Below are 12,576 nucleotides of genomic sequence, written 5' to 3' on the forward strand. Positions count from 1 at the left end.
AGTCCCAGAACAAAAACAAAAATAAGTCATATAGTGGGAAATCTAAATCTAGAGGGAGATCTAAATCTCTAGGAAAACTTTTAAAGGTGGTTTGCTGGAAATGTGGAAAGGAAGGGCACTACAAAAGGGATTGTAAATCTAGAGCTCCTGACAAATGAAAAGGATCCAATGATGATACTTCTGCAGAGATGAAAACCACCTCAGATGAAGGTGGGGATGTGTGCTTGGATTCCTCAAGTACAGATGTAGATCATGAGGCATGGTTGATTGACTCAATTGCATCCTTTCACTTCACTCCCCATAGAGAGTGGTTCTACGAGTATGAGAAATACGATGGTGGTGATGTCTTCTTAGGGGATGATAGGAAGGCTAGAATTGTTGGTCACAGAAAAGTAAAGTTGAAGTTGCAAGGTGGAAGGGTTAGAAAACTTCCGGGTGTTCTCCATATTCCTGCATTGGCCATAAATCTGATTTCTGTAAGCAAGCTAGATGATGCAGGTGTAAGAACAATGTTCGAGAAGGATACCTGCAAGATGGTTCGAGGAGCACTAGTATTGATGTGAGTAGTTCAGATTGGAACTTTGTACAAGCTACAAGGTAGCATTGTTGTTGATGGGTGAAACAGTTATGTGGTTCCTGAAAGTGGAGCAGAAAATCTAGTGGTATCTGGAGAGAAGACCATGTTGTGGCATCAAAGGCTTGGACATTTTGAAGAGGAGGGCCTTCGAATACTTCATGGTAAATGTATAGTAGAAGGTATGAGTAATAGCTCTTTGGATTTTGATTTATGTGAAAATTGTGTATATGGGAAGCAAAATCAGGTGAGTTTCCCCTCTGGTGGTAAGAGGGCAAAACAAATATTAGAGCTTGTGCACAGTGATGTGTTTGGACCTGTGAAGGTTCCATCACTGGGTAAGCTTGTGTACTATGTATCATTTATAGATGACTTTTCAAGGAATACATCGATATATTTTCTTAAGAAGAAATCTAAAGTCTTTGACAGGTTTAAAGAATTTAAGGCTGTGGTGGAAAACTAGACAAAGAAGAAGATAAAGGTGTTGAGGTCAGATAACGATGGAGAGTTTTGCAGCAAGGAATTTGAATAATTCTGTAAGAAGTGTGGTATAGCATGGTAGAATACTACTCCATACACACTTGAGCAAAATGAAGTTGTAGAAAGAATGAACAAGGCGTTGATGGAAAGGGCAAGAAGCATGCTTAGTGGTGTCGGGTTAGGACATGAATTCTGGGCAGAGGCGGTGGAGACAACATGTTACCTGGTCAACATATCACCTTCATCAACACTGGAGGATAAGACTCCAAAAGAGGTATGGATTAGTAAGAAATCCTCTCTTTCACATTTGAGGGTATTTGGATGTGATGCATATGTACATGCTCGAAAGGAGAAAAGAACCAAGTTGGATAGTAAATCTAAAAAGTGCATCTTTATTGGGTATAAGGATGGTTTAAAGGGTTATAAGCTTTGGAACCCAGTAACAAGGAAGGTTGTGTATAGCCAAGATGTGGTGTTTAGAGAGGTGAAAGATGTTATTAAACATGAATTCCATCCCATGTAACCTGAGAAGATAGAGTTTGAGCTCAAGGAGGAAGAATCAGACTCTACAGCAGAGGAGGAATCAGAAGATGAAGAGCCACAAACACCGGGTGTGAGAAGATTAGTTCGAGAAAGAAGGCAACCAGAAAGGTATAGTCCATTTTCTTTCTATTTAAATTTTTCTTTATCTGTTACTGATGATGATTCCAGAACTGTGATGGAAGAATTAGATTCAGAGGATGGAAAACTATGGAAAGAGGCCATGGTTGATGAAATGGCATATTTGCACAAAAATGAAGCTTGGGATCTGGTGGAGTTACCCGCTGGAAGGAAACCCATTGGTAGCAGATGGGTGTTCAAGAAGAAGACAAATACAGAAGGAAAGGTGGAGAGATACAAAGCTCGGTTGGTAGTAAAAGGTTATTCCCAGGTGTTGCGAATTGATTTTGGTGATATTTTTTCTCCTGTTTCCAAGGTAGCTTCTATTAGATAACTTTTATCTGTTACTGCTGCTTTTGATTTTGAGGTAGAACAGATATATGTGAAGACAACATTTCTTCATGGGGATCTAGAAGAGGAGATCTCCATGAAGCAACCTGAAGGCTTTGTGGTGAAGGGTAAGAAAGAATTGGTATGCAAGTTAAAGAAGTCTCTGTATGGGTTAAAACAGTCACCAAGGATGTGGTATTAGAAATTTGATACATTAATATGGGGACTTGGCTTCACCAGAAGCAAAGTAGATCACTGTGTGTATTTTAAATTAAAAGTGACCATGTTATTTATCTGGTCTTGTATGTGGATGACATGTTGCTGGTTGGAAATGACAAAGAAACTATCCAGGATTTGAAGACCCAATTGTCTTCCAAATTCGACATGAAAGATCTTGGTGCTGCAAACTATATTTTGGGCATGGGAATTAAAAGAGATCAGGCAAAGAGGAAGCTTTGGTTAAGCCAGAGGAAGTATGTCGACACAATATTGTAGATGTTTAATATGCAGGATAGTAAATCGGTGAAGGTTCCTATTCCTGTAGGTGTAAAGTTATTCGCTGAACAGTGTCCCAAGACACAAGAAGAGGAAGAGGACATGTCCCATGTTCCATAATCAAGTGCAGTCGGTAGCCTAATGTATGCGATGGTCTGTACGCGACTAGACATTGCACATGCAATGGGAGTATTGAGCATGCTTATGTCAAAACCACGGAAGGAGAATTCGACAACAGTGAAGCAGGTTTTCAAGTATTTGTGTGGCACTAGTGATTATGGTTTGCGCTACTAAGGAAGACCAAGATTAGAAAGAGTTTTGGATATTTGTGGCTTTTTTGATTCAGATTGGGTAGGAGATTTGGATAAGAAAAAACCTACAAGTGGGTATGTGTTTAACCTATTTGGAGGTGCAGTTAGTTGGATGAGTAAGAAACAATCTGTAGTGGAACTATCAACTACAGAGGCAGAATACATGGCAGCCACTCATGCAAGCAAGGAAGCAGTTTGGTTATAGAGATTCTGTTCAAGTATGGGGTTAGTATAGGGAGCTATAAGGATAGACTGTGACAACCAAAGTGCAATTTTTGTTGGGTCCCTATAATACTAGTGATTACCCCATTACTATTGTAGTTGTACCCCTTATTAATATTGTTGTGCCCCTATTGCCCCCATATTGTTATTACTGTGCCCCATAGAATCCCTCTATTGTTATTTTTGTGGCTTTATATTATTATTGTTAGGTCGGCTGGGTTATATTGTGACTCCTTAGACTCCTATATATAGAAAGGAGGTTTTTTCATTTGAATCATCCAAGAATTGTTCATTTATGTAATGTAAAGGAGGTTTCCCCCTCAAAGAGGCTGAATTCTAAGGCGTTGATATATCTTTTCTATCTTTTCTTGAGCTGGTTTCATAACATTTTGTATCAAAGCTTTGGATTCTAGGTTTTCGCTGCTCCAAACAGGTCATTGTGGCATTTTCACTATAACTTTTTTCTGTGATGTTTCAGAAGTTGCAAAAAAAAAACCATTTGAGAAGAAATCACACTGAACTGGGGTCCGAATTTCAGATCTTTTTGCGCTATATTTCCGGAGATATGATCTGAGGAAGTTGGTCTTTTTGCAGACTCCTGAATTACATTCCAAACAGGTGACCTGGGGAAAATCGTCATAACTTTCTCTCTGGGGATTGGATTGAAATTTCATAAGAAGGTACAGAAAGAGGATGGAATGTAGTTTGTTGTATGCATTTTTTAGATCCAAAGGTTGAAACAGTTACTTGTGGCATGTCGTACAATTTCTCTCTACTGAACTAGTCTATAATCAAGTCACTGTGGGAGATTTCGAATAACTGTTGCTTGGAGAATCCAATTTGGGTCAGACTTGTGGCATTGGAAATAGGACACAAAGGGCTACTACAGATCACAAATTCAGAACTAGATGATTGGAAAATACAGAGATACATCAGAGGCAATATCGAGCTCCTACAAAGTGAAAAAAGGTGTGTAGATTTTCTTAAATTTTTGCTTAAGCTTGGTTTGAAAATTTATTTTGAAGGAATTCAAAGGGCATAGTAGAGCATTATTATCGGTAACTGATGCCCCGAGGAAAGAAAATGCAAACACCTAGTAAGGAACCTGAAAGCTCTAGCATGACTCATGAAGAAGAGGAAGAAATGCTATATGATATATCAAAATTACAAGAACAAGTGCAACAAGTGTCACTTGCACAAAAAGCAACAGAATCTAAGATGGATGGTTTAAGGAAAGATGTAGAAGCTAAGATGGATGGTTTAAAGAAAGGTGTAGAAGCTAAGATGGATTGTTTAAAGAAAGGTGTAGAAGCTAAGATGGATGGCATGGAAGCTAAGATGAATGGCATGGACGCTAAAATTGATGGCATGGATGATAAGACGAAGAATTGAAGATAAATATGAATAAGTTGCTACATGAAATGGTCACTAATGGTGAAATGGTACTAAAGGAAACTCATGATGAGAACAAAAGAAATGTTAATCATGATTCCATAGACTCTAATGTTGGATCGAAGACCCACCATATTCTAAAAATCGATATGAGGAAGTTTGATGGCAAGGATATCGCAACATGGATATTACAGATGGAGCAATATTTCGATCTCAATAATGTGCAAAACACACAAAAGGTAAGTATGGAAACTTTATATTTGGAACCAAATTAGTTTGTATGGTATCAGTGGCTTTGCTCTCGTAAACAATTTATCACTTGGGAAATTTTTACGGGAGAATTGATAGCACATTATGAGGATACAAAAAGCAACAATTTTTTTAGCCAATTGATAAGTCTCAAACAAAAGGGTTCAATAATGGAGCACACTGAGGAGTTCCAAAAATTGAACATAAGGGTAAAAGATATTCTAGAGGAGCATAGGATTGATGTGTTCATAGGGTCTTTAAAGGATAATATCCAACATGATGTTCGCCTTTGGGAACCTGATTCATTAGAGAAGGCATTCAGTGTTAAGAAATTGACTGCATAACATAAATAATTACTGAGAGGAATAAATATAAAAATAACCAGCAACAACCATAAACACATAAACACGAATGTTTATCTGGGAAAACCCCAAATCCAAGGAAAAACCCAACCTAATAAGATCTCATTAGCATTGGCCAAAACCCTGGCCAATCCAACCAAGTGAGCCTTCGCCACTCACCTCCAGGTCTTGCATTACAATGAAGTCCTTCCATCCTTTTATAAGCTCCATTGCATATAATACCACGGGCAGAATACTATGGGTGCACAATACCATGTGCCCCAAAACCATCATTGTTTAACCTAGTCAACTTTGACTCTATCCCGAGTCAAGTTTACCTAACAATTCCCCCCTTAAACTTGACTTGGGGTTCCTTGACTAACTCCAGTCAAACCTGCTAAGTGAGACAATCCCGCTCACTCTAGCCCTTACCCCCCTCAGAGTTTTTACTCAGGATATTGTTAACCTGACATCCCCCCTATCACCTAGGTCTAACCCAGTCTTTATCGGTGATCACCAAGGGGTACGGGTACATATGCCTTAACAGGTCTTACAATAGTATGCCCATTTACATGCAATAATTTTTACTTCATTAATTTTTAATTTTAATTTTTTGTTTATTGCTGCTGCGATTCTGATCCATCCTCTCTCAATTTGATTTTCTCAAAAACTTCTATCAAACTGCTCGACCTGTGAGCCCGACGAGAACCTCGTAGATTCCAGCATCGGTGGCCTCACATAGCAAAAAACGAACAATTTTCGAAGCATCATGAACAATTTTCTTCTGCTGACCTTCTTTAAATAGCCACATGAATCCCAAACAATTCGTCAGCATGTTCCAAACCAGTAAATATCACAAATGCACTGCGATCCCTGGTAGTTACGACACTATCTTCTGCACATTCTCCTCCAGGTTCTTCCCCGTACGATTGTTCCACCATTATTTTTAGACCCAGATCTGTAAAAAGCTGCATTGATCTCATCAGGCCATATAAACTCCTGGCATCAAAGAATCCCTTTGAAGCCAATATCTGGCTCTGATACCAGTTGTTAAGAAATTTATTGCATAACATAAATAATTACTGAGAGTAATAAATATAAAAATAACTAGCAACAACCATAAACACATAAACATGAATGTTTATCTGGGAAAACCCCAAATCTGAGGAAAAACCCAACCTAATAAGATCTCATTAGCATTGGCCAAAACCCTGGCCGATCCGACCAAGTGAGCCTTCACCACTCACCTCCAGGTCTTGCATTACAATGAAGTCCTTCCAACCTTTTATAAGCTCCATTACATATAATACCACGGGCAGAATACTATGGGTGCACAATACCATGTGCCCCAAAACCATCACCATTTAACCTAGTCAACTTTGACTCTATCCCGAGTCAAGTTTACCTAACATTCAGGTTAGCAATAAAAATGGAAAGCAAAATTATGGCAACCAAGAAGCATACCACTCACAACTATAAAGATAGAAGTGTTGTTGCACCTAGTCTTCCACAACCTATAAGGTTGACACCACAACACTTGGAAGAAAAAAGAGCAAAAGGGCTTTGTTATAGTTGTGATAGCAAATACACTAAAGGTCATAAGTGTGCTGAGAAGAAATTATTCTACATAGATTGTGAAGAGGAAGAAGAAAAGGAGAAAGAAAGGTCAAAAGAGGAGGATATACCCTAGGAACAAAGCCTAGATGAAGAACAAATGAATCCGACCATATCTTGTAATGCATTGGCGGGAATTACCACTCCTCAAACCATCAAGATGGAAGGACAAATCAAGAAGAAAAAGGTAATAGTGTTGATTGATTCAGGAAGCACCCACAATTTTATTCATTGTAAGGTAGCAAAAGAATTGAATTGCTTCCTATATCTAGCACCAGAGTGTCAAGTGATGATTGCAAATGGAGGAACAATAAATTGCTCTAGAAAGTTCCATAATATCAAGCTATCCATGGGAGAATATGTATTGACTAGACCAATGCTTTCCATTCCAATGGGAGGTGCTGATGTTGTACTAGGAGTCCAATGGCTACAATCCTTGGGTACAATAGCTTTTAATTTTCAAGAACTTTTCATCAAATTTTCTATGGAAGGAAAGGAAGTTGAATTAAGGGGTATTGTAGAGAAACCAGGAAAGATAATTAGCTCTAATGGTATGACAAAGCTTCTAAAAAGGGAACAAATAGGTGTAGTTGCACAATTATGTTCGCTAGATGTTTCCACATCGGAACCATCTATTTCTCCTTATCTCCAAAAAGTCCTGGACAACCATTCCAAGGTATTTGAGACTCCCAAAGGTCTCCCACCTATGCGTGATCATGATCATGCTATTCATCTGATTCCAGGAAGTGTTCCTCCAAACATCAGGCCGTACAGATATCCCTATGTCCAAAAGAGTGAAATTGAACGTATGGTTGCAGAAATGCTAGAGGCTGGTATAATTCAACCGAGTCAAAGTTCTTTCTATGCTCCAATAGTATTGGTGCCCAAGAAGGATGGATCATGGCGCATGTGTCTGGATTATAGGGAGCTCAACAAGCTCACTATTAAAGATAAGTTTCCCATTCCTGTCATTGATGAATTACTGGATGAATTGCATGGATCAATTTACTTCACCAAGTTGGATCTTCGTTGAAGATATCACCAAATCAGAATGAAGACTGAATACATTCTGAAAACAACATTTAGAACTCATGAGGGTCATTATGAATTTTTGGTCATGCCTTTTGGCCTTACCAATTCACCTTCAACATTTCAAGGTTTGATGAACTCAATTTTCAAACCATTCCTTAGAAAATTTGTGTTAGTATTTTCTGATGATATACTAATCTACAACAAGTCTTGGAAGGATAATGTTGAACATGTTGACAGGGTGTTACAGCTATTGGAGGAGAAACAATTATATGCGAAAAGATCCAAATGTTTCTTTGGAGTCCAGGAGGTGGAATATCTGGGTCATATTGTATCTCATGAAGGAGTTAAGGTAGACTCTAGCAAAATTAAAGCCATTAAGGAATGGAAAATCCCCACATCCATAAAGCATCTGCGAGGATTTCTCGGGTTGACAGGGTATTATCACAAGTTTTTTAAGAATTATGGGAGAATAGTAGCACCTCTAACAACATTATTGAAGAAAGATGCATTTTCATGGACTCCGGAAGCAACAAAGGCCTTTGAACAACTTAAAGAGGCAATGTGCCAAGCACCGGTCTTAGCTACACCGGACTTCACAAAAACCTTTATTGTGGAATGTGATGCTTCAGGAAATGGAATTGGTGCTGTTCTAATGCAAGATGAAAGACCCGTTGCTTTTTAAAGTCATACAATCAAGGGAAAGTTTTTACACAAAGCTATTTATGAGAAGGAAATGTTGGCAATACTCCATGCACTTAAGAAATGGCGACCCTACCTAATGGGAAGACACTTCAAGGTAAAAACGGATCATGATAGCCTTAAATACTTTTTAGAACAAAGATTATCCTCTGAAGAGCAACAAAAGTGGGTCACAAAGATGTTGGGTTATGACTTTGAAATCATCTACAAAAAAGGGAAGCAAAATGTGGTAGCAGATGCACTCTCAAGAAACGATGAGGATGTGGAAGCATTGTTGTGTGCCATTTCTATTATCCAACCAGATTGGATAAATGAAGCAAGGGAGGAATGGAAGAATGACGAAGAAGTGTGGGAACTTATTCGAAAGTTACAACAAGATTCCCGTACGTCTGATACATTTAGCTGGAAAAATGATTCATTATGGTACAAAGATCACTTATACCTCTGTAAGAATTCCCTGCTAAAACAAAATATTCTTATGGAATTGCACACTTCTCCCTTAGGAGGGCACTAAGGATTTTTAAAAACTTACCACAGGGTTAAGAAGGAATTTTTTTGGGATGGCCTTAAATCAGATATTCAAAATTTTGTGGCGGAATGTTTGGTTTGCCAACAGAATAAAGTTGAAACAATTAAGACATCGGGTCTATTACAACCTTTATCCATTCCAAGCCAACGTTGGGAGGAGGTTTCAATGGATTTTATCATAGGTTTACCCAATTCTGAGGGAAAGAGTGTCATCATGGTGGTAGTTGATGGACTTACCAAGTATGCACACTTTTGTGCATTATCACATCCATTTAAAGCCAGTACAGTTTCTACTGCATTTATGGAAGCAATTCAAAAGCTACATGGAAACCAAAAGATTATTGTAAGTGACAGAGATCCCATTTCACTGGAAATTTTTGGACAAAATTATTTTCTTGTCTTGGTACTCAGTTAGCTCATAGCTCATCTTATCATCCTCAATCTGATGGGAAAACTGAGATAGTAAACAAATGTTTGGAAGGATATATTCGTTGCTTTGTATCTGATAAACATACACAATGGGTCAAATGGTTGCCTCTGGCTGAATGGTGGTATAACACTTCCTTCCATACAACAAAAAAAATGACCCCACTTGTGGCACTTTATGGGTATCAACCACCATCCATCACATCATATTTAAGAGAAAATTCTAAGGTTCAGGCAGTGGAACATCACATCGAACATCAACAACAAGTCCTCCAACTCTTAAAGGATAACCTCGTGTTGGCATAGAATAGAATGAAACAACAGACAGATAAACATCGCAGCGAAATAAGTTTTGATGTAGGTGATTGGGTATTCCTACGGCTACAACCATATAAGCAAATGTCCCTCAAGCAAGCTAAGAAGGATAATAATTATCACCCAAGTATTATGGTCTGTACAAGGTGTTGCAAAAGATTGGTACTATGGCATACAAATTGGAGCTTCCTGCAGCTTCTTGATTGCACCCAGTTTTTCGTGTTTCATGTTTAAAGAAGGTTATAGGCGACAAGCTCCCAGTTCAAACAATATTTCCAAAACTTGACGAGGAAGGAAAAACTATATTGGAACCGGAAGTAGTCACAGAAACAAGAACTCGACAGCTACGAAATCGATCAATTTCGGAGTATCTTATCAAGTGGAAGAACTTATCCGCTGAGGATTCCACATGGGAGGATGAGAATTTTATACAAAAGTATGCAAAACTACTCAATCATTGAGGACAACACTTTTTTGAAGGAGAGGGGCATGTTGGGTCCCTATAATACTAGTGATTACCCCATTACTATTGTAGTTGTACCCCTTATTAATATTGTTGTGCCCCTATTGCCCCCATATTGTGATTACTGTACCCCATAGAATCCCTCTATTGTTATTTTTTTGGCTTTATATTATTATTGTTAGGTTGGCTGGGTTATATTGTGACTCCTTAGAATCCTATATATAGAAAGGAGGTTTTGTCATTTGAATCATCCAAGAATTGTTCATTTATGTAATTTAAAGGAGGTTGCCCCCTCGAAGAGGCTGAATTCTAAGGTGTTGATCTATCTTTTCTTGAGCTGGTTCATAACAATTTTCTTGGCAAAGAACCCTGCTTACCATTCAAAGACAAAGCACATTAATATTCAGTATCACTTTGTGAGGGATATGATAGAAAACAAAAAGGTGTTGCTGTTAAAGGTGGACACTTTGAAGAATACTGCAGATGCATTAACAAAATCTGTGAGCTTTGAGAAGTTCTCTTGGTGTAGAGAAAGAATGGGTATTGCAGGGCTGGATAAATAACTAAGCTCTCCTGTGGCCGCCTGTGGAAAGAAAACAACAAGTGGGAGAATGTTGGGTTGTGTTATATTCTTTCCACGACTAGCCCACATAGTTAACTGGGGGGTTAGAGGGGGGGCGAAGCCCCCCTTTCGTTGCGCTGATTGTGTAGTGGGGGGGTGGCAACCCCCTTATCCAAGGGGTTTGAGGGGGGCGAGTAGCCCCCCTCTACAGGGTCCTGGGCAGTGCCTCGGGGAAATTTTTTTTGGACCCTATATTAGGTTGGGTGGACCTACTGTTTGGTCAATTTAGAGTGTCCTAAATTTCTATATTAATTGTCAATCCAGGAGTCGTAAACTGCTGAATTTAGGCGCACTATATATGCAAGATAACGGATTTCTTACTTTTTTGTCGTTTTTGATTTTTAGTTTGTTCTTGTGTTTATCTTCGTTGATTCCCTAATGTAAGATGGCAATCCTAAAAGACAAGTATGGATATAAGTGTTCAAGGCAATGGTGTCCTTTAAAATGATTTCCAAACTTCAAAATTTTCAAAAAGGTTTTAAAACATGCAATGATGAAATTAATGCCTAAAAGAAAATGAAAATGTGCCACTATTCTAATTAAACAAACAGTGAGCTATTGACCATGAAACCCAGTATCCTTGCTGCTGTCTAAATATGAAAAAAACTGAACTCAAAGAAATCCAAAAATTGCAAGCAAAGTAAAGCTAAGATCAAATTACATCAAATCATATTCTGACCCCTCACCATTCGTCTCACTCTGGCTTTCGGAGGTAATCATAAACAACTTGAGCAATCTGATATCTAAATTGCAGAAAATAAAACTAGTGTCAAACTACACACTCATACTTCAATCCCTCACCATTAGTCTCGCTATGGCTTTCGGAGGTAACTGAAAATGACATAAGCAATTCAATAACTAACTTGCAAAAAAATAAACTAATATCAAACTACAGACTCATACTTCAATCCCTCACCATTAGTCTCGCTATGGCTTTCGGAGGTAACTGAAAATGACATGAGTAATTTAATATCTATCTTGCAGAAAAGTAAATGAGCAAAACTGAAATAAATAAAATAGTGCTGGAACTAAGAACTAAGAAAAATAAATCAACAGAAGGACAAGAATAATTCCATGTCATTAGTCATTATGAAACTATGTGCAAATGCCCAGGTTGCCTATTGTAATCTGAAACAAAGACACTGATCAGTTAACAACATTATAAAGCATGAAAAGCTATGGACAACAATCAAACGTTAATACCATAAGAAATGCAATATATACAAGTGAATGATTATAGCATAAGGAACATAAAGAAATAAAGCATGAAACTATACAGCAATAAACAAAACCTCGGTGTGTACAGGGGCCCTCTGCACAACCTCGGGCAATCAGCAATCAACCACGAATTGAGCTTATAAACAGAGTCTTCTCATGTATTAAAATGCAGTCATAACACAGAAATAAAGTCACGGCACAGTGGGCTCATTAATAGTCAAAATTACATTACAAAAGCTAGCTACTATGCATATGAGAACACTTTATTTATAACAGAGGATGACATAACTACTTTCCTAAAATCTGCGCTGATAAAAGACACGTGAACAACCACGTCCAGGGATCTAGCGTCATGGCTGCCGTGGTGATTAAATCTATGGAGGGTGGCTATTGGATTCGGTTCATGGAGCAGTCCACAGGTGTTGATATGTCCCCAGAAATCTAGGAACGGCCACGCAAGTCTTCACGTGGTGAAAAACAGAGTTCTGTCACCGTAGGACTCTTACGTTGACCACCGCTTGACTACCTTTGACCACGGCCTTCTTTGGTGAATTCGACTGAGCCAATAGGACTCGGTCCATGTCCACGTCATTTGCAACTTGCCC

This window comes from Pinus tabuliformis, chromosome Q, assembly GCF_031772625.1.
Source record: "Pinus tabuliformis cultivar Carrire ecotype Pingquan chromosome Q, CPIR1, whole genome shotgun sequence".
Lineage (NCBI taxonomy): Eukaryota > Viridiplantae > Streptophyta > Pinopsida > Pinales > Pinaceae > Pinus > Pinus tabuliformis.